This window comes from Chamaea fasciata, unplaced genomic scaffold, assembly GCF_029207755.1.
Source record: "Chamaea fasciata isolate MVZ Bird 193981 ecotype frontalis unplaced genomic scaffold, bChaFas1.0.hap1 SCAF_10, whole genome shotgun sequence".
NCBI lineage: Eukaryota > Metazoa > Chordata > Aves > Passeriformes > Sylviidae > Chamaea > Chamaea fasciata.
In genome coordinates, this window is record NW_027094095.1 from 96,073 (window position 1) to 123,298 (window position 27,226).

The following is a 27,226-nucleotide window of genomic DNA, read 5'->3' on the forward strand; positions in this document are numbered from 1 at the left end:
GCAATACCCTCGGGCTCTGCCTTCTGCTCTCTGGAACACTTTCTGCAGCTGCTGATGGAAGCAGCCTTCTCCTCTTGCCAGCCCAGAGCTTTAGCAATGCAATTGGAGACCTGGAGCTGAAGACGAGATGAATGACAGTATCAAGTGAAGGATCATGCCCTATGTGGCTACTCTCTCCTTGCACAGCCTCTGAACTGAGGAGCTGCACCACAAATGAAAGGATGCTGCTGGACAATTGTGCCAACAGCATCAAAGACACTGAAGGTAACGCGGGAGCCACATCCCTCCGGGAGTGGCCGAGCTTGGTTTGTCACATGGCCCTTCACTCCCAAATCAACCTTGCCCCGAAGATGCATCCTTTTTCACAAGTCCCATTGGATCTTTAAATTCTGTAGTCGTCATCTCTCTAGTATTGCGAAGGCTGGCTCATTAAGTCAATTCCTAAGGCATCCGAGGAAACATTCGCTTACCACACTTCAGCCTATTAGTCGGCATTTTGTACAGACCCTAACACTTGGTGGCCTACAGCTGGTAGTCTCGTTTCTTAGGTACTGCTTAGTTATACAAAGAATTCCATAGTCCTGCATTACCTGGGTTAGTTGGAACAGTTCAAGTTTTTGTCCTGCACCTATGGCTAAGCTTAACTAGCCAGAATAGCTGGGCATGCTCACACGAGCGACACCCAAGGTTTTCTGCCTCTCATGCTGGAGTGGCAGTCCTCACCTTCCCTTGGAGGCTTTCTCATAGCCCTCCTAACACTGGGGTTTCTGCTCTTTGTCTTGCACTGACACCTCATCCTTTTCTTGACCCTCACCCTGCCTTAAGCCCATGTCCAGCATGAGCCTTGCCAGCCAAGGCTGTCTACCTTGCACCGGGTCTTAGCCATTTCAGTCTTCATCAATTCCCAAGACATTCAAAAAACAGGAGAATTGTATTGATGCGTTTCTCATGGAAGGAGGAGATGACTCCAGTACAACTTATGAATAGGGGTGGAGACTCCCTAACAGAAAAACAATTTTACAACCTCTACTACTGACAGAACAGAAGTATGCATATGCAACAAACGGTCAAATGCAGAAAAACTCCCCAACTTTCCAGATTTTCTTGGTACACTTTCCTGTCTCAAACTCAGCTCTATGTTATTGCTTCATAGCTGTTCCCAAAGCATTTTAATAGAACAGTAAAATTTTGAAATTCCAGAGTGGAAATCAGGAGGAAGATGGAATCCTCTTCCACAGTTTTTATTTTAGGTTTTTTAAGACTCAATACTGTGTCCAGGGAAGAAATAAAATCTATGTGAGGGGACAGCAGGGATAGAGAGTGGAAGTTTGCAACTGACTTCTCGTTTATTTTAAGAAGTGATTAGGAAGAATATATGGCAGATATATGCGTACATATACACACGCACATAGATATACGTACACACATTAATATTCAAAGATGGAAACAGTATTTCTGTAGAATTTCAAAGATTTAAAATAAAGGTGGAATGAAAGTAATAACACATGACTGTATAAAAACTCCAAGAATATACTTGATTGCAATTCTCATTCCATGATTTAACAACAGTTCTAAATATGCTTGCATGAATTCAGAAAAGACACATTGGTTTGTGTTTTTTTTTGTGTAATTCCTAAAGAACACTGTGAAAATAAAAACTCTAAACTTCAATAGAATTGGAATTGTATTTATTTTGCCTCTTGAACTTTATAACATTCACTACTACTTCCATATCTGAAATAGAGTTGTTTCACAACAGCTTCTGTATCTACAAATGTGGAAACCGCATGGAGTTTCGCATTAAGAAAAAAATCTACTGCTCAGTGAGCAGTCTGCAAAGAAGTAACAGTTCACAGTAACTCTTTCTTCCTTACCCTTCAGTATTAATGCACTGACAAGAAACTCTAACACAACTCCAAAGGAAAGGGCGTAAATTTCACATATAAAATTAGATTCGTTCGTTCGTGCAGATATTTGGTCTATAGATGAAAACAGTTTCAGGGTAAATACGTGCATATTGCTCAAAATGCTTCAAGGAAACTAAAAATTCAACTGAGACGTACCCTGAGCTATCTAGATTCTTTAATAGTGCAATGTTGCAGAGATGCCTGGTTTCACCCTGGCTTTTGCAAATAAACATAGTAACTGCTGACAGAGCTCTTAAATGGCCAACACAGCGCAGTATCATGTGTACTACAGCAGTTCTTGTAGCTTTGCCAAGTTTCTTTCCATCCACCGGATCTTGAGCTGAATTGTGTCAATTGCCTCTTTTACGCAACGCAGTTGAGAACTCTCCTCTGATTTTGACTCAAAAAATGACTTGACCTGTATAACAAGAGTAAAGAAAGAAGAAGGAAATCTTAACTAAAATCAACACCAGCCAGATAACTAGGTTCAGCAGCAAAGACACTACACATGTGACAGGAAATCCATTTTTGAGAATTATTTGTATCTATGCAGTAAGCAAACCTCTCAAAGGAGTTCCGAAAATGCAAGCAAACCATCTTTCATGGATTCAGCAGCAATACCTCATTTGGTTTCAATATATCATTTACCATATCACAAAGCCAACAGAGAATGTGCGGAGTTCTGGAAAAGGAGTCCTATTCTGTGACAAAGAATTGCTTGTTGCAGGCAACCCATTTCATCGTTCTGGAACAGCCCCCACACCCAATCATCATTATAACTGTCAGTGCTAACATTTAAAATACTATTGACCAAACCATTAACGCCTATCTCTACCAAATTATCTGAATGAAAACATTAGACTAAACCGTAAACAATTCTTGTTCCATTAACTTCGAGGCCTTGTCAGGGAAGACAACGGAGTTTTTTAAAAGCTATTAAACACCTCTGGGCTGATCCTCAACTTCTGCAATAATTCTTTGGGATGGCTGAAGGAAAAAACCAGCATAAAGCAATTTTTGTGGCACATTTCATAAACATTTCAGAGATACAGAAAGCATTGCTTGTTTACAAAATCTAGCCAAAATTACATATACATCAAATCATTATTTTGTGAGACAGGGTGTTCCAGTGCTGCACAGGAAAACACAACAGCATCAACCAATAACTGGGTTCAATTCTGCAACACATCTCTGTCACAGACTCAGTATATAATCTCCCACTGTCTATGTATATATTTGTCATGTGTGAGATAGTGAAAGCAACTTATAGATAGATAGATAGATAGTAACTTGGCCATGAGGGTGCCCAGCAGAAATGGTGTTACCCAATCACATGGTAGCGATGCTCTGAGAAGGTTCTGACAGTACAAGCACAACAATTTCATAATTCAAGTTCAGCCTAGATTCCACAGTTGGTAACTTTGGCCTATTGTCTTGTATCCATCAGAGAACCTGAGAAATGAAACAAAAAGGATACAGAACCATTTATGTCTTGTCCTCTTCTACTTAGCCCTTGTTACTCCTAAATCTTAGTTCTGGAGTGCTTAAAATGAACAGCAAGAGCTTCTGATTTGAACTGCAGAGCAGAAAAGCCATGGAATCTACCCTCTCTCTCTCTTATTACAGTTCCCTGCTTTGAAATTAATATATTAACAAATCCCACATAAGGCTCTCCCATTTTGCTATAGGATGGTTAGCCTGTGTTTTACTTCATTTTTCATTAGGTCCCTGACTGCTTTGTGTCCTCAGAGAGATTTTTAGTCTCTTTGCTCTCTTTCTCTCTGAAAGTCATTGAAACATCAGTCAGTCTAGAGTCTGTTACCTATGCAACTCAAGAAAATAAATCTGAATTTTGTGTGATTTTGACAAGACAGCTTTTAAGGTTAAAGGAAAAAAAAAGGCAACCAACAGCCCATGAGGTTTTAAGATGCTCAGTTTCCTCAACAGTCAATTTTCTCCTTCTCCAAAAGCTGATGTTCCCCACAGTCACTCATGTACATCAAGACAGCAATAGAGAACACAGGATATCCTTGGTCCTAGTGGTTAATATTCTGAAGTGCCTTTTCATACCATAATGCATTTTTGAAGCTAATGATTGCATAGGACATAAAATACAGAACCTACTCAACTTGGAGGTCAAGAGATGCTTTTGTAGCCACATTTTTGCCATATCACATGGTACACATCAATTTTGTTCACCTTGCCATGCAGTGACAGCCACCTCTCTGAATCTGCCATTACCAGAAAATGTGAAGATCAAAGAGATGAACCACACTGCAGTAAAATGACCTTCAATTTACTATTACATGCACAAAGAGCAGGGTGCATAGGCAGGCATATTTTTCTGGAGGAAGAGAGGCTGTTTTTCCCCCCCAGATCAAGGTTATATTAAGAAATCCTATATTCATTGGATTATCAAAAATTAACAATTTCAGACAGAGCATCATAAAATAATGCTGCTTGAATGATCCAATTGTACTAGGTTCAATATCTGTAAATTGTTAGAGATCCCCCTCCTGACACAAATGTCAGCTGCATTCTCACCCAATCTGACAGGGACTCCAAAAAAAAATAATCTTACCCTCCCCTCCAAGAAGAATTTTACTGGAAGGAACAAACTATATATTGAAAACCTAAATTGTTTGCTGCATGTTGCTGTCTTAGCTCTGAAAAATTATTAACCAGCTGGAAGTGCTAAAGAGGAATAACTTTTTTTTCCCCTATATTACAACTATTAAAAGGTCATTAGTGGCACACAACAGATCAGGACACAGGAAAAAGATTTTTTTATCAGGTTATCATCCCACTGTTAGGACCATACAAGGCAGTTTATCTGGGTACCTTGCCACGGAGTTGACATTTTCTGTCTCAAGCAGCACAGAGAGGCAGCACTGTGAGCAACACCTAGGCCAGTGCCTGGCAGCCTCAAGACAAAGCTTCATCCAAGAGCTGCTTTTCACAGAGCTCCAGGAGCAGCTCAGTGGGGTTAGCAGAGAGACAGCAAACCCGTGGGAGGGTTACTGCCGCTGTCTCCTGCACACATTACATTACGTACACAAGGCTGACGTCTTCTGGCAAGACACAGTGTGACTTCTTGGATGCTTCTGATTTGGTCTGGGACTGGAAGAAAGCCACTTCCAACACAGCACTGTACTAGTATTCCAAGAGACACTGACTACTGTACGTGCCTAGCAGAGACCCAGAAGCAACAGCTGCTAGGATGACTAAAGAATTTACAGCAGCTTAAATTTCAAGCCATCAACAGCACTAGGTGAGGTCAACCCCTTTCTGAATATGTAATTGCCCCTCCTACTCACCTTAGTTTACAAGACCAGTGAAATATGGGGTCTACCCATAGACCTTAGAAGTTTAGACCTTAGAAGTTTCAATTGATACATTTTCTGCTTCAAGTTACACACTGCCAACAGCATTGATGCAAAAGACAACAATGGCTTCACTCTGGCTTCTGACACTCACAGGGCAATGAAATGACTTGACTAAAATGGAGTTTACAGGGGGAAAAAGACCTCAGGATAAAACGCGACAGAAATCTTAGTCTTAAACAGGCTTTCTCACCTTAAACAGCCACGTGTGAAAAGCTAATCAGAATCAAAACCTCCACGCACAACAGCAGGTTTTGAGTGCTGCCACTATGATTCAAAACATACTGGAATAGAGGAAAAACAGTCTTTCCATTGTGGTGTATATGAGTCCTTCTCAATAACCACCTGGCCTAAAGACCAGGTAACATGTGGGGAGAAAAAGCTTCCCACTCGATCAAGGTACAAGTTGCCTATGCCAAGTCATGTATCAGTACTCCCTCAACATTTATTTTTATCAAAAGTACCCCATTCTCCTTTTTTACAACGCTATCAAGAGGGACAATAAATTATCCCAGAAAGCTGAGAAGTTAAAAGCTTTTCCTTTCTGTGCTCTGAAATCCTCTCTCTCAAAGAGGCATCAGCACAACTTTTATGATAGTCTAGCAGTATAAAAAGCTGTCCCAAATTTTTCTGTTATCGCCTAATTGAGTACAGCAGCATAATTGTGCAAGGCCAGCTTCAGAAAGTGTTAAAAAACTCTCTCTAAAAACTATGCTATTTAAACTATAGTCTTCATGAAAGATAGCTGTCAGTCCACTGGCTTTTTCCATGGTAAAATTCAATTTACATTCAAAATACCATTGTACCATTTCAGAGCTAGAAATGCAGCAGAACAGGCATTTTGCATCAGCTCATGGCTTATTGTTCAGTTAAAAAAAAAAAAACAGATTTCCATCAACAGTTATAACTAATGTGAAATTTTTAAACAGTAACAGTAGAGCAAGTATGCAAAGCATCCCTTCGAATTAGAAATCTGTAAGAACTAATAGTTTTTTAAAAACACTCCCTTAACTTCTCTATACCCCAAATTCAAACAGCAAATCAAATCCAGTTACAGACACATAAGAACCAGAGAAATAAGGACATGAAACAGTTCATAAAAGCAAAGTCATGCCTTCCAAGAAGATGAGCAGAACAGGGGACAGCTAAAAGGTAAAAGCATTTGTAAAATCACTGTATTTGAATTCTGCAGTGGTCTTGCCAGTAGCACGTTTAAAGCAGCTGCATTAAAGACCAGAACACAGGCAGCACATCAGGCACAAGGTAAACAGAAAAAAAAGCTTCAGCAAGCCAAAAAGCAACTTGTTACACCCTCGAATTCAATTCCTGCTAGTGGCAACTGATCCACTGTTCCAATTTACCATCATTTGGAAACCAATACTAAAATACCTTTTAGTATTCCCCAAGTCCATCACTGTTGATTCGAAATTGAGTTGCCCCTATGCTGAAGAAAGTACAATACAGTTTTATATACTCTGGAAAATCTGCTGTAATCAGGAGCACAAGAGAGTAATTTTTGTCAGTTTAAACCTTTCCTTTCCTTCTGAATTTTACTTTGATTTAATTACTCTTGGTGTTCTACATCATCACTGCCCAATTCTTCAGAGATCTTTAGCCATAAAACATGTGAGGATTAATTTTGGACTCATTAAAAAACAAAAATCAACCCACACTCTACTGGTACTGTTTACTGGTTTTGGTTTGGGGTTTTCCACCAAATTTTAATTACTAAGGAACCCCAGAAGCATCTATTATTGCATACCAACCCTCTCAAAGAGTTCACGTACGAGTCACAGTGGATGCTGTCAGATTTTTAGGCACTTAGAAAATTGGAAGTGAATATTGATTGGGCAAAAGCCATGTCTTCCAGGACTCTTAAATAGGACTACTTGAACGAGGCCACAGGGAAAAAAAATTATTCTTTTCACAGTGGCATCGTCTGCCAGCAGCCTAAGTATTTAACAGCAGCCCTTTAAAAAACAGAGTAATTCAGGACTGCATGGAAAAGGTTTTTAAGGAGATTGGTAATTGGATGCAAAGCATTAGATCATGAGTGATTCAAGCATAATCCAGCACACTACTGACCTTTAGTGGTTACCATTCAAAAGCCTAAGAAAACATGGTGATGATCTCATTCCTGTCTTTAGCAAGAAGGTATCAATTCCACAAAAGCACAGACACAGCTGGAGTTAATTGTCACTCCTGCTGCCAGTCACCAAGGAGATCATGGATTCTCTCAGGCTTCAGCCTACTCAGACATTGTCTAGACTTTAAAAATGCACATTTTTCTAACTTTAAAACTACAACCTATGAACCCTTCCTCAGACACAAAGACAGCAAGGTGGAAATACTAACATTATCATTCATACAGTCTGGACAAACTTAGAATCATTGAGGAAGACTTCTCACAGAAATGGACCTATAAATGTCAGATTTACAGGGGTCACAAGCAACAACAAAACTAAATTTTACAAAGTCTGGATTATATTTTAAGGCTAGCAATCAGACAACAAAACCAATTCTGTGTTACCATAAACAATTAAGCACAGTTTATCTACCAGTCAGAATTATGAAACAATATTTCTGTAATTGCTCATAGGGGTCTTTTGTTCTTGACTGTGGCTCAATCAAGACCAGCTGAACACTTACTAATGCTCTGCTTCTTGAGCTCTAATTCTGCAACCACCTGTACTCATTTATCCTTAAACCAGATACACTGCCAAAGAAAAGTCTGACTGATTACAAGTTTAGGTTAAGTCATTAGCACCAGCTGTATAAATAGCTTGTGTATATGCTCTTAATGATCAGAAGAAAATATCACTCAGCTTCAAAGATATAGCACATAATGATCTGCATTTCTGGATTCTGTCTACAAACTAATTATTTGTTTGGTGCTCTAAGCAATTAGTTCTTGTTACTGGAAATGCTATTCTACATGGGGGAATTCTTTATCATAATATTTTCACCGCTTTGATGGGAGGCTTCTATTTATAGGTTTTTGGGGTTTTTTTGTAAAAGTACATGGAGTTTGCTTGTTTGGATAGGTTTTGTTATTTTTGTGTACTTAAGAGCAATTTTAAAACATTCCCATCCAAAGAAGTGTCATACAACAAAATAGGATTTGAAAGGTTACAAGATCCTCTGTTCTGACTATTACTTTCTGAAACTATTCCAGTAGTGCTTTCACTTGAATATTTCCTTAGTACTGATAGTGTTCTTGCGGCTATCAAAACAAAGCACACAGGATACAATGCCTTCCCATAATTCAGGATGTTCAGTCATGCTCTAAACATTCCTGCCCATTCACAAGGCTCTCACGAGCCACAGGGACATTTCCCACTGCTCCTTACTTGCCCCTGATGCCTTCATGTCTTCTAAATGCTCCCAACATTTAATGCTTTTTACAGCACTTCTGTCAACATCCAAGTCCCATATTTGTATTTAAAGTCATTTTCAACTTCCTTAATATGGAGTTCTCCAACTGACATCTGCAAGTGCACAGTCTCCTGTTTAACTACTGGTCACCACAAATATTTAAAGGAATTCAGGCACGCTTTCTTTAGCAATCCCTTGAAAATAAGAAACCTGGATTATCAACCACAGGCTACAAAATGGCACTGATGATCTGGCTCAGCACTGTGCCCTGAAGGCTGTTGCAGGCAGAGTACTTCAGCAGCAAGATCATCGCCCCTTTTTACATTATCTGGAAATATTTCTTTATCTCAACAGGGAGACAAGCTACACCAAAAATCCACAATTTATTGCCTATTTTCATTGTTTGTCTAACAGTTCTTTTGGTGGCTCTTCCCCAGCATAACATAAATTCCACAAATACGGGAATAATATTTCAAACTGCACCCACTTCTCCTCATACCACATTGCTCCATATTCAGCAAAGCAAACGAAGTTCTGAAGTATTTGAAACAAGACCACTGCCTGCAGGAGCTGTACTAGGGTACTACTGGTGCCTAAGAGAATCTAAAACTCCCTCAGAATAATGTCACTGCCCAAAAACACCTGGATTCCATTCAAATCTTCCCTAATATGTTACCAAGCCCTACAAGATCAGATGCTACTTAGATGTGAACGTTCCAGTGTGTTACTCATTGCTCAAATTGTGACTGAACTTCAATCACAATTGAATTGGAGTGTTTTCAAGCCTCAATTTCCTCACTCGTATTTCCATAGAGAAATTTAATTTCTGCTGGAATCTACTACATTTTTTCCAAAGGTAGATAGAATATTGGTTCCAACCAACTTGGAGCTGAAGTAAAGAAGAACACTGGAAATACTTTAAGCAACTGCAGATGGCCTTCAGTACTTGTGTACAAATACTCCTGGATCATTCAAGGAAGTATATTAATTCAAGACCTCTGGAAAAAGGTACCAGTTAAAATGTCTGCCATGTCTCCTGGCAGTCATCAGGTGTATGTTTGGTGGCTGCTTGCTTGACTTCAGCACAAGGAAGAGTTGGCATTTTTAATTTACAAGTTGCAGGTAAACTTTGAAGATGTTACTTGCTGTTGGCAATATTGGCTGTTCAATTTGCTCTCTTCATATCTGCTTCTTTCTTCACCACCTTGCCCCACACAGGGGAAAAAAAAACTACCTAAGTGCTCTTCAGAGAGGAGAGACTAAATCACAAACACTTCAGGGCAGGAAGCTTGAACAGCTTAAGCTCTTATTTGCAAGTTCTGTAAATGCTATTTCATACAACTCAATATATTCGTCACCCCACCTTTTCCACAGGCAAACGCTGCATCCATCCCTCCACCCCTGAAGCCCATCAGGGGCACTCTGGTATCTCTGCCCCCATCTTGAGGAGCAACAGACTCTGAAACATTATTTTTAAGGAAACTGACAATTATACACACAGCATACGCTGTTTGCCTCTGCAAGTTATAGCTAACATTTCTATTTTTTCCTCTAACAATAAAGTGTATACTACATTTATATAAGAAGAATATATAACCCAAGAGTGCCAGCTGCAGCCCCACAAAGCCACCAAAAGTTTATTTTGTCTCACAAAAGAAAGCAAGCACCTTTCAGAGGCACCATCATTTCCTTCTCTCCTGGATACAGATCCCTTCAGGCAGATTTGGCACACACGGTTGCATTAAGAGGACAAGATGGAGCAATTCTGTCAGTGCAGCAGATTAAAAAAAACCTGCCACCAAGAGGCTTTATTCCAAAGGCAATTCTCCTCTGATTCACGAAAGATCTGTCTACCATACAGCCAAGCAGAGGTTCCCAGATGGTGCTGGCAAAACAATCTCCACTTTCTCCCAACAGCACAGCAGCATGTTGATCTCTAGTAGAAACTATTTCCAGTCCTGATCCCTTTGCTATCAGTTCTGTAACATGCACTGCTCTGATTAAATAAATAAAAGCCTATCAACCACCAGCAGTTTCAAGACTTACCTGAAGCTCTCCTACTCTTAGGGAAAAAACCCCATGAAGTCAGCATTTAAAACCAAGATAAAGTGCTTGGAATTATATCTCTTTCTTAATGACAGTCCCACTATTCCTTAAAGTTTGGGGAAGTTCTTTAAAGCAGCAAAATGTTTTTGGCCAAGTGATCAATAGTTTGCTCCAGTACAAGACAGGACTAACACTGGACAGGTACCTCTAAAGTCACCAGAAACCAGCAGATTGCAGTTGGCTTCTCTCACAGACACATCTCTAAGCAAGCTTGGCTCCCAATTCCAGTCTCCTCCACCCTGGGATCCACACATGAACAAATGGACTAAGCAGCATTGCTCAAATCCTGCTGCACTTGCTTAACCTCCATAAGATTTCCCAAGAGAGCTTTACTTTGTGTCAGTTCTGCTCTCCTTCAATCCTGAAGCTCTTCTGCAAGTTTCTGCTCAAGAATTAGCACAGACCACTCAAAAAATCAAAACACAGGAACTCAGAAATATTTCAACAATTAAGCTTTCTTCTGGAGTAGAACCAACCATATAAATCATACAATTAGAATATTTCCCTGATTTTTATTTTAAACTTTAAAAAAAAAATCCACACTAATAAAAGGACCTTAATACATTGATAAAGTATTTACCAGGTCAATGAATAAAAAGATCGAAGTTTCTCTCAAAGGAGAAAAAAAAACAACCAAACAAATCTAGGTGGGAGATAATAGGCACAAGACCCTGTGACACATTTTATGTCTTGAAGAAAAGACAATGGGGATGTTTGGACAAGTATTTATCAGAGCAAATCCTACAGTGGCCTCTGAGGATAAAGTCAAATTTTTTAGATGCCAGCTAGTCAGTAACTCATTGAAACTGTTAAAAAACTGAACTCAAACTGAACTCTTGCAAAAGCAAGATTTGAGAACTGTAGATATACTATCAAATTTCTACCACGTGAAACCTATTTTGATGGCCACAACCAGCAAGACACATTCCCTAATGCATACATTTGTCACACTCAGATTTGTTACATCAGGTGATTTAAAGTGATCCTGCAGAAAAACTGGTTTGTAAAGACAGCAGACAAGAAAAACTCAGAGGCCACAAAGAGCAGAAGAGGAAAAACTGAACTTGCTAATGATAGTTCAGTTCATGCACTTGTGTATGCAGACCCAGCCAAGCCAACAGAAGGTGAATGAAAAATCTGAAAGCATAATTGAGCAAACCTTCAAAAATATCTATCACTTAAGAGACCAATTTCATATGCACATGATGCTGAAAATTTAGAAGAATCAAAATAATTGAACACTGAAGCAGGAGGATAAGAGTCCATACCATTGACACAAGATCATTTTTTCGTCATAAAACAATGGCAGAAATGTCTTGTATTAAAACAATTGTTTTCTTCAGGACTTCTAAATTGCACTAAATATTAACCTTCCTAAAAATGCACAATGGCAAACCCAAATAAAAAAAACTTGGGACAAGAAAAAACAGTGATATATATGAACACAGTTCAACAGACCTCCATAGGCACTCTTATGTTTCAGAATTGAGTTCATATTGACTATCCATATACATTAATTTGAAGTCCCAGCTTTAGTCTTTCATACAAGTTCTACTTCTCAGTATTTTTAATGAGGAACTAAGATCTTAATAAAGCTATTAATTTCATTGTATCAGAAAGTCCTTTGCCTGCTGCTCATTTTCTCTGCAGCTGTAGCCATGCATGATTACGCCTAGCATGTGCATCTGCGTATTTATATTTACACTCGGAGTGCTTAAATATTCATCTGCAGTTATGTATTTATGTACACAGCTAAAACCACATAGCTATGTTAGACCTGAAGTGATGTATTTTAATGGGGGTCAAATCCTCAATCCATGTTGGGATTTTCTGCTATTTAAGAAAAACAGGCTCTGGAGCATTTGACCTTTTTCTCCAAGAGCAAGATAAAATGTCCCAGATGTCCCAAATTCTTGAATGCATTGTTTGTATCTCTTGTAATCCAGGTACCTGAGCAAAGATAACCCACCTTACATGGATACCTCCCAGACTGGCAGCAAAGTGCTGTCATCTTACTAACCAATATTAAAAGCAGGCTACTGCATGAGGCTGCCAGAGAGGCTGAGGCAGTGCTGTTACATCTCACATTTCACACTTGGTTTGCTACAAGAAGCAACAAAAAATAATATTTTTGGCTCACCAATATCAATAGGAAAAGAACAAGTGCTTTCCATAAAGAAGGATTCTCACCTGACACCAGGAGCCCCCTGAAATCTTGGATACAATCAAGCTCTATGAAATACACTGCTGATATACCTTGCAGGTAAGACAGAATTTTACACCAATCTCAGTTTCCCATCTTAATACATTCTCTTTGCTGTGGCAGGTAATTATGCAGAGCAGGACAGCCCTCTGAATTCCTGTCTTGTAAAACAAAGATCGCTTTAATTAACATAACCAGTACAACAAAACATTTTCTAAACTTCCACTCAAGAGAAAAGATTCCCTTCACAAAGACAGCAGCTTGAGGGCATTGAGAGGATTTTTTGGACTTGGGGGACAGGGACAGAGCAACATTACTTGTTTGTTTTCAGTTTTGTGCACCTCCTCATCTGGTTCCCCCGCTATTGAGAACTGACAGAAATGCCACCTATCTTATCTAAACAGTTCTTATCTGACCTTTTTTGGCTTCTCTTGAGACAGGCAGAAGGACTCTTTTACTGCTAAAGGAAAAAGTGCTGCCTAGTATCTCTAAAAACACAGCTTCTCAGAAAGAAAAGAACAGTTTAATGCATCAAACAATAACACTTCCTTCCATAATGCTTACATATTTTCACCTTTTCAAAGTCTCCAAATAAAGCTTAGAAATTAAACACATCAATGCTACATTCAAATATTTCTCTCTTCTAACCTAAGCCAGAAAAAAAATAAAACCAAATCAGGAAAAGAAATCCTTATTTTTACTACAAGAAGGCTCAGTTTTCCACATGAGAAGCCACATTCTCAACAAACAGGTGTCAGAAGAGTCAACATTATTGAAGAGGGTTAAAGTGAGCTGTCAAATTACCTTCCGTCCTCTGAGGATGTGCACTACACTACCAGCATGTTTCCAGCTCTCATATTCAGAGTAGGAGAGCCAGGACTAAAACATCTGCTGGGCCTAACAAGGTCCCTGTCACATCTCTGTGATAACACATTGCTCATGTCTATCATGTAACACAGACAGAACATATTCTCCTGGTTTTAGTCCCTTAGATTCCTTGGTCTAAGGAAGAAATTGGCAGCCTGCCAGGCTTCCTATGGACCATTCTGGGGTGGGACCACCAGGTAAATCTCCCTGAGTCAGGCCATGATATCCTAAAGAGAGACACTGCCCTCCTTCCCCATGGATGAATGAGATGATGAGCAATGCAGCAGGAGCAGGAAGCCCTGCTAAGTTTCCACCACTGCCATGCATTTTCTCTTCACTAAACACCGATTTACTTGCAGAAAGAAAGGCTCCCCTAATAGAATCAGTACTTTTGATTGCAACCAAGAAGGAAATGGGGGGGGGGGGGGGGGGGGGAAATAGCTTGAAACTCTACCAGTTTCAAGCTATGATTAACTATCAGGCATACACTGACAGTAGGAGAGATGAGGTGGCAAGAGGACTTTCAATAGCCAAAGAGCCCTTTCATCATCTGACCAGCTTAATATATTGAAATCAAATAAGTGTTAAAATACAGAGAAATCACACATATCTAGTGCCTTTACAAGGAGTATCCAGTTGCAGATTTCTTTCTGCACGTGACTAAATTTAATGCATCCTTGCCGTGTACAAAAAAAAAGCTTGCGAAATGAGAGGTGCTAACATTTTCTAACAAATGCGATGACATTACAGAACAGGATCCTTTTTGTTACTCGTGAAAAGAAAATGCTCTTGGTGCAATTGACTTCACACATAAAAGGCAACAGTTTCAAAGCCCAAATTGCTATTTTTGGCCAGTTAGTAGAAACCCATTTCTAAAGCTGATAGCAGCTCTGACAATTAATTACAAGCTAAAGATCAAGCATGTCAAATCCTTGTGAAATCCCTAGACATCAATCAGAGTGACTCCTGAGGGCCTCCATAGAGTTCAGAGCAAGTATTTCCTCTTTTTGCATCATCTTTCAGTGCCTCTGAGCTGCACAGATTATCAGCATGAATATTTTATAGAATAAGATCAAGGTAAATAGAGCCAGGAGGTGTACAATTTCCTGAGTTTATGTACAACAGACTTGCCATAGGTAAATAACTGCTCACTTAGGCACTTATACATATTACAGCCCGGTGAGGGGTGGGGAAACACTCACAAAGGAGACTAAAACACACTGCAGGGCAAACTGCAATTCCACCAATACACACCTGCAAAACTCATTTACCACAACCCTGCTCAGCATTCCATAAAGACTCCTAATGAATTCATGCAGCACCAGTACAAGTTGACAAATACATTAAAAACATTTTAAAAAAGCAACTATTATGTCATGATGTTCCTCATGCTGATTGAAGTCAGGGTAAGAGCTGAAGGGCATTTCCTTGTGAGCTGACAGGCCCACAGAAATAACCCAGCCATGACTGTCCCCAAGGACAACAAATGGGGCAGACCCCACTCTTCCAACAGGCTGAGCTAATCAACAGATCTGCACATCTACTGCAGAATCTGCATAAGAAATCGATTGAAACCATTTGTTGGTATGGATTCATTTTGCCAAAAAATTACTTGTGACGGGTTGGCACAGTAATGATTTGAACTTTTCCACACTACCATAAAGTACTGATGCTTTTGGAAAAACAAAGTAGATTCTGATGTACCATTTAGCCTTCCTGGAAAGAAACCATGCCAACAAGATGAGGTAATATTGAAATTGCCATCTCCAAGCTTCCTAAAACTGGAGAGAAGGTTTGAAATATATTCAGACTATGATTAAACTCAGCAATCAACACGGTAAAAAAATATATTGAAAAGAGCTTTTAAATAGACAAACTGCAACAGTATTTACTTATTTTCTTCTATTTCTTCTCCCTAGAATCAGGTACTCAGGAAAACTCCTTACTTCTACAACAGCATATTGACTTTTTGACATTATGATAATTTAAGTCAACATGGAAAATACATGCCAAAATAGAAAATCTAGATGTTGAAAGTAATATCAACCAAGTCAAATCCAACCTCTAAAAATAAAATCCTCAAGAAGTGGGTCACCCACCCCCAAAACTGTACCACTTATATCTACTTTAGAACAGAAATACAGGAAATATCAAAGGCCTTTTTCCACTTTGGATGTTTATGTACAAAGCAGAAGTCCAGCATATGTTTGTTTGTTAATGGTTGAGACCTCAAGCAGAAAAAAAACCCTACAAATAATCCCCAGCCAACAGTATAAATCAGCATAAAAAAGCTCATCATTTACTAAGTATCATGGCCATAAAACTGCCCAAAGACAGGGCAAGACAAACTTCTTACTTGTATAGCAATCTAAACTGAAAAGCATCAAAATATACCACATGGAATCACTATTGCAACAACCAAGACAAAAAAAAATCTCTGCTATCAATCTTCAGCAGCCAGCTCACACTTTTTTTACCCTGTTTTATAAACCATTTCTTCTTACAGAGTCACTTCCAAGCCCTTACTTTGAGTCTACTGTGTCTGACAGATCAGCTACAACATTGTTGTTCTATAAAACATCCACACTTATACCAAATTTTACTCACCCACAGACTCTACAAGCTCAGGTGTCATTGCTGTATACTCACCGTGTCAGGTTCTCCTACCACCAAGCCTGAAGGTGCCACAGTGAAGGAGCTCTGGAACTTGCTGCTCTGATGAAGGCACTTGGTCCAACTGCAGGTGCTTCCACTCTCTCTAACTGAAACCTTGATTGATGCCAGCTGCACCTCATCACCAGGTTTTCCTGAAGTTTGTTCCTGATGTTTGTTCCATCACCACGTTTTCCTGAAGAGTAGCACTCACCGTCCAAATTTTAATCCTGTATGGGACAAAATTAAATTATATAAAAATATACAATAAACATCTCTATTATTATAAACTGAAATATTTATAATTTATATAATGAAACTGTAAAGTTTAGCCCTCTAGGGGCTAAAATTAAGGGGACAAGAAGTAGAAAGACAAGAGAAGCACGGTCTGTCCAAGAAATAAAAATAACTCAAGGCCCATCAGGAGTTTGAAAGTTTCCCTCAAATAGTAAAGATCACACAAGCAAAACAGAAGTCTCCAAAGTATCGAACAGAAACATTTTGTAGAGATTACATCAGTACATCCACCATTTAATTAATTAATTAACAGGTGCTAAAACCCCTACTTTATCTGTACAAAGATCAATCATGCACAGAAAAGAGAAACATATGGAAATGAAATACAGTCTTGCAACATGCAGGTATGTGGGAGACAGACCTTTTGGGGATCCTGAAGGTGGCAGCACAATTACTAAATTACCTAAGCAAGAGTCAGCCGCCAAAAACTCCTGGGGAAGCACCATGGCCCAGAGCTGCCCCTGCCAGTGCAATAGGGGACAGCTGCAGCTTGTTTGGAGGAATACCTAAAGGTGATCCACCCAGAAGGAAAGTGATCCTACTTTAAGATAAGTCTCTTGTTCTTAAGGGGTTGCTAAAAGTAAGTGTACATTTATTTGTATGTTTTACGCTTAATACTTGCTTGAATACCCCTCCAAAAATGTTGTTAATCTGATAACTAAGAACACGCCATTAAAAAAAATGGCATGTTTTTGTCTCTCTCTTTCAAAAGTAAAATATTCCTTGTTGTTTTACGGAAAAGCACGCTCCTCTCCAAACGCATCCTGTGATGCCTATTCCATGGTAAACAGAAGCAGTGCATAATGATAAATGAAAAAGGGAAAGGTTCTTGCAAGTATTTTTATCTGTAGTATGCAGAGGTTGATCTGTTACACCCAAAAATTATTTTCAACTTAAACAATTCACCTTTGCCAAATCCCTAACTCTAATAGGTACACGCAACATTTCTTGTGAATAAGTTTACAATAAATTCTACAAGTTCACCCTCAGTAAAGGTGGCAAACACCCCAAGGGAGTATACAACACACAATATACACTCCTTGGAAGTGGAGGGAGTGAGATTTGTCCTTCCTCCTCCTACTTTTTTTGCCAAGAATGAGGGAGTCCCAAGGAACCATTTCAACAGTTCAAGGAATGTCTCACATGCCAGGAAAGGCTCTGACACACTGACTGAAAATATTGGGAGGAGGGAAGACACACATCACATCAGCCAATGCAGATTTTCGGGTGCCTCGGATATTATTCCTTCAGAACAGCCACAATCTTTTTCCATAGAGATTCTCCCCAGGTAAAAATCCAGGCGTGATGGTGAAGGGGCTAATTCTTTACCCTATTTAGAATTAGTCAGAGAACTTCACTGTGTTTGTGACTCATGTGCTCACTTCACCTGAAACAGCTCCCACAAGACCTTGAGGGACAACTTGCTTCAACTGCCAGGAGGTCAAACTTGATAAAATCTTCAATATTGTCCTTTCCGGTGTATTTCCTTATCTTCCTACCCTTGTGAGATCTGCCTATACTGCAGGACCAGCTATCTGCTCTAACAAGATGGTTATTGTATGAAAAATACAAGCCAAAATAGAAAATCTAGATGCTGAAAGGAACATCAACCAAGTCAAATCCAACTTTTAAAAACAGAATCCTCAAGAAATGAGTCACCCACCCCCAAAACAAATGCAGCAGGAGAGGCAACTTATTCATCTCACAGAGATCATTCTCCTATCTCTCCATGCTCTGCTCCAAAGTGTGTTCAAATCAAAGGTTCTCATTTTTTTTCCTCTTCCCCTCAAATGTATTTAATTAGGTTTTTTTTTCTTTGAAGTCAAGGAAAAGAGGCCTATTTTTTTCAAGGAATATTTAGCCTGGCCTTTTCCTTCCAGTGTTCTACCTCATTGCATCTTCAAACCCATTGTTCCATAGGGACAGGGAGGCATCCAAATAAAGATTAATAAAAAGGCAATTACTGTGGTATTATTAATTGAAGGAACAGGATCACTTTTTCCAGTGTCAATGAACTTCAATACACTAATAAAATTAACAAATATCAAAGTGGTTTGGGTCTGAAATAGAAACATTTCCATTAAATCTGAGTAGCTTTTCCAAATACTGGGCAAATAGTTTGATACACTTTGAAATACTAAAATATCTCCAGTGCTCCAAGATGAAGCTGAGCAAATTTCACTGAGTGAAATGAGAGTAGACATTGTTTGCACCTTCTAAGCATGCATTATATTTTCATCTTGGTGCTTAAAACAAGGCCACTGCAAGGAGAATTTCCACTATCCCAGCTGTCAGTAACTGGTTTTGTGACTTACCTGCTGGGGAATTACTCACTTCCCATTGCAAATCTGAAATCACTGTTCATTTGGACAGACTGCTCCTGACTGCACCCTGATGATGTGTCCTCAGTCCAGCTCATGGCACTGGCAAGATAAATGTGTAGAATGAGATTAGGGGCAAAACACTAACAAAATTTGCTTAGATCAAAGAGATGCACTCACACCCTGTCAGTACTACCTGACATCTTCCTGACAATATTATGAGGCAATTAATGTCTGTATGTGTTGGCTGATGGAGGTGAATTATGGTAAGTTCTAGGAGGCAACTGTCTAAAGCAGGGGAAGCTGATTAATTACCCAGCAATAATTCATTATTGAGACATTTAGGTTGACTTGTGCACCACAAAGTCAGAGGGAGCAGGAACCAATCAAACCTATGAATACTATTCAGACTAAACTCTTTGCAGCTATAGCCATAGAGGCACATATACATAGAAAATAACACCATCTCAGAGAAATAAGGTGCTTGGAAGCAAATCCTCAAACCAAGTGGGCAGTCTCCATCCCATACAACGGATGTATCAGCACATGCAGCAGGAGCACCTGTGCTGGAATTCTCACTATTTCTCAGGTCTGCCTGTTTCCTGTATCAAACAATGATCACACACCCGGGGCACAAATGAGGAGCCAGTCTGCAAAGCCTTGGGCTTTGATCTCACACTGCTACACTGAAGCAAATGGACAGGAAAATAGAAGAAGCCTGAATACACCTCTGCTGATAAAGATCTGTATGTTAATACCATTAACATTGACTACATCTAATTTAAAGCTGATATCTGCCTGCATATCACATACAAGTCTCTTTTCAGGTGTACAAAAAATGTGTCTATTTCACAGCATTTCTTCCTTTACTTCTCCACCTGGATCATACAGAAAATACATTTCTTGGCCACCAGCAAATCATTACCCCTCATGGGGACTGTTCCCCAAAGAGTTTAAGTACCAGAACAATGGACTACTGCACAGCACCAAATTTCAATTGTGACTTAACTATTCCACAAAGGGGATTTACTGTAGTGACACCTCTCAGGAATACACCATTATTTTAAATTTCACTGATATTTTCCACTAACAAAACAGCACTTCTACTTTAGCAGTGATTCTAAGATGTAAACTTTCCATAAAGCCTTTTCTTTCCTCTGGGTGTCAGAGTTGTCCTCAAAGTCCTTCTGTGTTAAAAATTAATTGTCTGGTTTGGTCTAACACACCCAATGTATTAGTTAAGGAGTACATGCACAGTAATATTTCAGAAAGATTACAACCCTCCTCCCCAGAATCTTGGATGGCAATTTTGGGTTACTCTGAACCTCTCTCCAGCTTTGGCTTCTGAACTTTTCATTAGTTTTCCTCTTTTTGTAACCTGCTGTCCAAATACCAGAACAACCACTTGACCATTTCCATAAACAAAACATCCTCTGCAAAAGTCTTCAGTCAGAATCTTATTATTAAAGCAAGTTTTTCCAAACAGTTTCTGCTGCAGAGTCAAAGGGCCCTCTGCTCAGAATCCTTTTCCTTAAAAGCATGGGGATATGGATGATTTCTGTGCCTTGTAAAGGTCCAGTGCCATTCACCTCTGGATACCAAACTGTTCTTACATCTGACTGGGGATGTAGTCACGGAAGATGAGAGGATTTCTCTCCAGCAATGATATCCTGCCCCTTGGCAGATATCAGGCAGTTCAAATCAAATTTCAGGTTTAGCTCACAACACTCAGGATGCTGACAGATGATGGAAGCACTGTCACAGCAGCTCTAGCTTGACTTTCCGCCTACACTACTGCACATTTTAAATCACTTCCAAACAGGATCACTAGAAATGGGCAGCCATCCCTAAATCATCCATGAAAACACAATGGCATCCAACAGGTGTTTGCTGGAGTTATCCCCCTAAGGGAAGGCAGTACTTAAACAGGCATATAGAGGATAAAAGGAATAATTCTGTTCCTAAGAGCTGCCTCCTTCCCCTGTCTCCTCATTTCACATCAACATCTAAGAGGTCAACATTCAAGAGCTTTTCTTACAGTCTCTTCTTGAACCCCTCGGACTTGTTCTCATCTCAGTATATCCAGGTAACTCCATTTAGAGTTAGTATATCCAGCTAACTCCATTTAGAGTTACTGGAGATTTGTTCATCACGTTTATTATCTTCCAAGCTACTAGGCAAACCAAGTGGGTTATCCTGTCTTAAAAATTCCAGGTCTGCCTGACCAATATATGATAGACATTCAATTTAGGAAATACTGCCAAAAAGAAGACATTTCCCTGATCTTCTGAGTATAGTGGACACCACATAAAAGTACTAGAGCAGAGCCATGAAAACCAGAGCAAGGCAAACAATGCCTGGCCCAGAATTGTCTCTCTCACACAGAAAAAAAAGTCAGAACAATTAGGAGGAAGTCCAAGATTAATTAGATGATAACCATGTGTCCACCAAAACACTGCACTGGGGAAATGGATGGAGTCTAGAGAATTAGAGCAGCTGCCAACATGAGACTTAAGTTTGTAAACACACTTTTCATTGTAACTCTCCACAAAAAACCTTGGGACCTTTCACTACTCTCCCCAGAGGTTTTGGCCTTGTTATTAGTTTGCTTGGTGCCAGTTTGAGTGCCACTGAACCCACCTTATAATTTATCTTCAGAATATTTAATTAGATTAATTTTGTGCTCTATTAACATGCTTGGGTTTAACTTTTTGCCTTATTTAACATTATAAAGTAGATAAAGGATAGGGCCTATAATTGTTTACATCGCATTAGGCACAATTTCTGCATTCTGTGAATGCTTCCTCATTAGTTTTTCTCTGCTTGCTTAATTTATCCACTCCAAAAGACTGAATTCATTAACTACAATTACCATGGTTATTGTCTTTGGAATATTTTTATGTACTTATAATTAATGTATTTTAAACATACAGTCAAAGGTCATACATTTGAAATCATGTGTAGCCTTCCGTACTGATATCAAGATTTAGTTCAAGAATATGATTGATAATTTAAATATTTTCCTTTCTCAAGTCATGGAGCATAATAGAATAATTATCAAAAAAAAATACTGCCATATCATCCTACCATCATGCCTATTCTATTATTCCTGTGGATTATTTGAGTAATCCATAATAATAAAAGTTCTAACGAACAATAATTAAGAGAAAAGATACAGGATAGTTCCTCCCAGTTTTGATACCATGAGCCCTGTAAGGTTAACTCCGAAGGCCTCCAACGGGCGTTCAGAATAATTCATTTCGTGTATGATATTCCTTATTTATAGCCAAAGCAGGGAATATACTTCAGCTTCTAAACATTTACAATCTCTAATCCATTTTTTTCCAACATGAGTAATTTACATATCCAAGTCCAAACAGAATGAAAACTATGTTTTGATTTACTAAAATCTCATTATTCTTCTAATTGCAATAGGCACGAGATTGTACAGTAGCAAATCCCTCCAATTTCCACTAACTTCACTGAATACCACACCTTAACTTTATACAGGATAAAGATATTTAAAGAATTCTATATTGTTTGACAGTTCTAAGATACAGTTTTGCTTTTGCAAACTGTATTCCAACTGCTGTTTTCAACATCACCTCATGCTACACAAAAATCACAATGCAACCTTTTCATTTCCACTGGATACATGCAATATTACTATTAGTTACTAAAATTAATTGTGGGACACTGTCATGATCTTTAGAAAGGTTAAAAAATCCTTCGTTGCCCTTTAACTGAAGTCGTTTCAAGTGCAAAAACGCCAGAATCAAAGCACAGCAATAGAGAAAAGGAGAGGAAACAGAACTAATCTTATTAAGGAATGAAAAATAGATCCTTTACCATAATGAGAATGGTTCCTACAAATGGTGTTTATTGTGTGCTTAACAAAATAAATATTAATAGAACTTAGCAAAGTAATGCCTTAGATCCAAGCTTATAGCATCATATCCTTTCAATAGTTATGCTTGTTGGTTTTGTCCTTTTCTTCATTCCTGTCATTGATTATCCTTTGACCTAGTCCTCCCTCCACCTCTGACCATCATTCATCGCACATGGTCTTATACTGCAAATCATCTACCCAAAAGAGAAACCAGTGCATTCTTCAGCCAGTGATCAAATTCCAAGTACTCAATGAAACAAGTCTAAAATACAAAAGATTTTTCAGTTCATTTTATAACTTGCCTGCTGTCATTACCCCAACATCCCAGAATTAACATTTTTCATTCCCACTTCTAGATTATTTATTTCCTAATGTCTTCCATTGCTCTCTTAAGACATGTTTTAGATCTGGTTATCCCACAGTTATTCCAAGTATTTTAGCTAGGCACGACATTGAGACTGAGGTTTACCTAAGTCATTAACTGAAAGCCAGGAGAAAAAAACAAAACCAAACAAAATAAAGATCAAAAACAAAAACCAAAAAACCCAACCAACCAAACAAAAAAACCCCAAAAATCAAGACAGCTTTTTTCTGTAACCAACAGCAAAGAAAGAAAAGCGTGTTTGCTTTCCTCACTCCTATCTTTACAGTCTCTCTGGTCTTAGCATCAAAATCAAGTTGTTCCTTTTGCTCTTCCCTTGCTATTTCTTCCCCCACCAAAAATCAAAACCTGATGTCATCTAGACCAACTTTGCAATGAGAACCACAGTGCTGGGAGAATGGCTTCCTGAGCACAGAAACACAGAGCTCAAAGCCTTAAACCTGGGCTAATCCTTCAGGAGAACGGGTCCATTCTCTCAGAGGCAAAATGGCAACCTGAACTGCATTAAAAAATGCAGTTTTTTGATCTCTTCAAGTGCACAGCACACAATATTTTGCTCTGCACATAGCTGTTTAAGCAGTCCATCATCAAGGCTTTCTAGCCTTTACTAGAAAGTGTCATTAACACGGGGGTTGGGACATTAAATGTCAGCTTTTACCATTAACTCATTTTAAAGGCACGTTCTCTTTCCATTTAAATCTGCACTGCACCTTCAGTTTGATTTTGGCAAGCAAGACAGAGTCACAAGACAAGAAAGATCAACCCAAAACTTCCAAAAGTGAATGTGACCTCTGAAGATTGCATCCTGTTTTACTAGCTGCTTCATCAACATCTGTGCACCTTGGAGTAGCCTGAGACATAGCAAAGGACACACTTACTGCTAATTTTGATTCTTTTATAGTAAAAATTCTTGAAGAGATTTCAGGGAAGAAAAGAGCAAGTACCAAACAGTCTATAAAGGTTTCACTAGTATCATGATACAGCACATTAATAGCTTTAATGTGAAGAAAAAAAAATTACATGTGGGCTAATAAAAAGCCTTCTTTTAATTCCCTCTGTAACACCTCCCCACGACTTGACCATCTGTACATTGATATATGAGTAAAAACACTCGAATGTGTGGTGCCAAGGGACTTGTAGATTCACAGAAGCTGACTACAACAGCACCACGTTGAGAACATCCCCTGCACAACCTTCAGCTCTGCACAAGAAGCCAAAATTAGCACTTCCCCCCTCAGCTGCTTCAGAGTCGTGCTGACTTCACCAGCCAAAGAGTAATTTCATAAAACATCTGTCTGACCTAAAACAAAACTTGCAAAGAAACAAGGATAGGTTGAAGGTAAGGCAACTTGGGAAGATCTTTCCTCTGTAAAGATGCTACTGCACATCCACTCAGCTCAAAATACACCAACTCTTTAAGCATTTTTCTTTCACTCCTCAGTATTTTACTTGAATAAGCTACATATACTCTTATGAAAATGGTGCAAAGATTATAGTTGTGTACAGGATATATATACAACATTGTTTCTAGTACAAAATTCATAGCTTCAGATTTTTTCTAAATTCAAATTCATGGCTTAGAAATTTGCTTTGTAGGGAAACCGTATCACATTCTTCTCCTAGAAATCAAACTTCCTTGGGAAATAAAAGGAGAAAGAACTTGAAAAACTATTTAAGAATATCTTAAGTTGCTCTAAATCAGGAACTACAGTAATTTTTTTGGTCTTGACTCACAGCAAAATGATTTTAACTAGGAAAACAGTCTCTGCAAACTTGAACTGAGCGTTTCACCAATGCAAGTAATGAGAGATGGTTGCTGTTAAGTGAATATTTCACCTCGGGATGTGTTTTGCAATCCAGCAAACCATAAGCTGTCAGGAGCATCTCATCTCAGTGACTTCCCTGAATAGTCCTCACAGGATTTCTGACTCAGTCAGAATATGGTAAGGAGTATGGCCAAGCAGAGAAACCTCTTGATAATGTTTGTTTTTAAAGGAGGGGCAGAGTGGCATTTTTACATCTTTGCACAATAGTCCTATTTTTGCTGGGCCCAAGTTACCCTACATTGCACAGAATTTCTGATGTTAGGGTTGAAATTAGAACGGCAAATCCTAAACACCAAGGATGCAGTGTGTCCTCAAAGAGAAACATCAAAAGCTAGTACACTTTGTGCCAAGTTAAAGGTTTTGAGTACAAAGATGTAACAACAGAAAAGTTCATGCATGCTTATATGAAAAAATATGAAGTGTATCTGCAACCTAGGGCTTGGAAATTATTCATTAAAATAAGAAGGCCCAAGCCCTTAGATACTGTTTTGACTTTCTTCTTATTTTGATCTTAATGTGAAACAATTTACAACATCAAAATGTTGTTATATTTCAGAAGTTTTGTTTTAATTGTAATGCCGAATTATATAATAATTATAATTTGCTTTTCAAATCATCTTTGAGAAGAAAGGAATAATAAAATTATCCTAGTAAAACCACTAGGGGATTATTGTTGCACTGGAATATCAAAGAACTTCGGATGCATTGAGATTTATTGTCGCACAAAACATCGAAGTGTTAATGATCTTAATCTGAAACTGGGTGTTCTTCCTTTGATTAGGCACTATACATCAGTATGACAGTCTTAATACTTTCTGGTTAGACTGATAAATGCAACAGATTTTGTTACGTTACTCAGTATGCCTGCAAGTTAATATAGAAATAAAACTATTTCCTTATAAATTTTAGATTATGCAGAGGTAAGCACAGTACAGCTGTTGACTTATTTTGCAGTGCACACTGTATTATGAAATGGATTAAGCAACTTCCCACCCCCCAAACAGGAAAAATTATGGGAGTTTTTCCTCTGAGCTGATGTTCCTCCTAACAAATGCTTCAGTTCAAACTGATCAAGGCATTTAACATTTGAATGAGCTTACTAATTTAAGCAACAGTACTATGCTTACAGCCAGGAGCATACACACCTCACCTAACTGACTGAGCAAGGGGGACCTGCAAGTCCACAATTATTCTGGAATTTTCACTCTGTGGCTTACGAGTACCTCCATCTCATGTTTATTAGCAAGACTCAAACACAGCAAGAACAATCACATATTTCCTAAGATAATGAGCCCTTGTTAATTCTTCATTTATCCTTACTAAGAAAACCTAAGAAACCAAGCTTTATATTGCAAATGGATAACAGAAAAGAGAGCAAAAATTTTTCCTAAGAGTCATATGGGAATAAAATAACTACATCCATTTCAAATTATTTCATGCATACCAAACCTTGCAAAGCAGGCGTGCAAACATTCATGCCTAGGCACAAAGTATTTCTGCTAAGAAATGCAATCTTTCACTTGCACATCGCTGTAAGTTAATATAAATCTTTCAAAAGATTCCTCAGTATTTTTCATTTTTCAAACCCGAATTTAAATAACATCCATCAAGAATTCACATAAGCAGAACAAGCACAGCAACAACAAATGAAAAAACGACTCTCTGAAGCAGACAGTTTAATGCCTAGCACGCAAGACAACACAAACAAAACTAAAAGCAATGGCTCAAAATAGGCACTGTTTTTTCTCTTTTCATCAAAAGCTGATTATAACCCCTCTAAGAAACCAGCATGATCTCCACAGGCTTCACTGTCCTATATGAGGAAGATACAGTGGCATTTATTTGTTGGATTCACACAGTGGGTGTGTGACCCGCTCGGGCATGGCGCGAAGGGCAGAGCTGGGCGCACACACAGCTCCTGCCCAAGGTGCACAACAAACAAACACTGCTGCTGTTGCAGGACCACCTTCCCTACACAATTTTTCCTACAGGTGATCTCATGCCGTGCAATTTGTAAC

The 27,226-nt window shown here is 38.8% G+C and overlaps 1 long non-coding RNA gene across 4 annotated transcripts in view; it reads right to left on the reverse strand.

Annotated features, from left to right (window-relative positions):
- Positions 1 to 1,671: 1,671 nt before the first annotated feature.
- The window catches only part of LOC136294883 (uncharacterized), a 42,843-nt gene continuing 17,288 nt past the window's right edge, over positions 1,672 to 27,226 (reverse strand). For 2 of the 4 annotated variants that reach the window (XR_010722505.1, XR_010722507.1), the window contains exons 2-5: positions 19,106 to 19,213; positions 16,491 to 16,723; positions 3,233 to 3,359; positions 1,672 to 2,325 (exon numbers count right to left, since the gene is read on the reverse strand). This is a non-coding gene — a long non-coding RNA (uncharacterized lncRNA). Of the gene's footprint in view, positions 2,326 to 3,197; positions 3,360 to 16,490; positions 16,724 to 19,105; positions 19,214 to 27,226 lie in introns of all 4 variants that reach the window. The other 2 variants (XR_010722506.1, XR_010722508.1) reach the window with 2 other exon arrangements.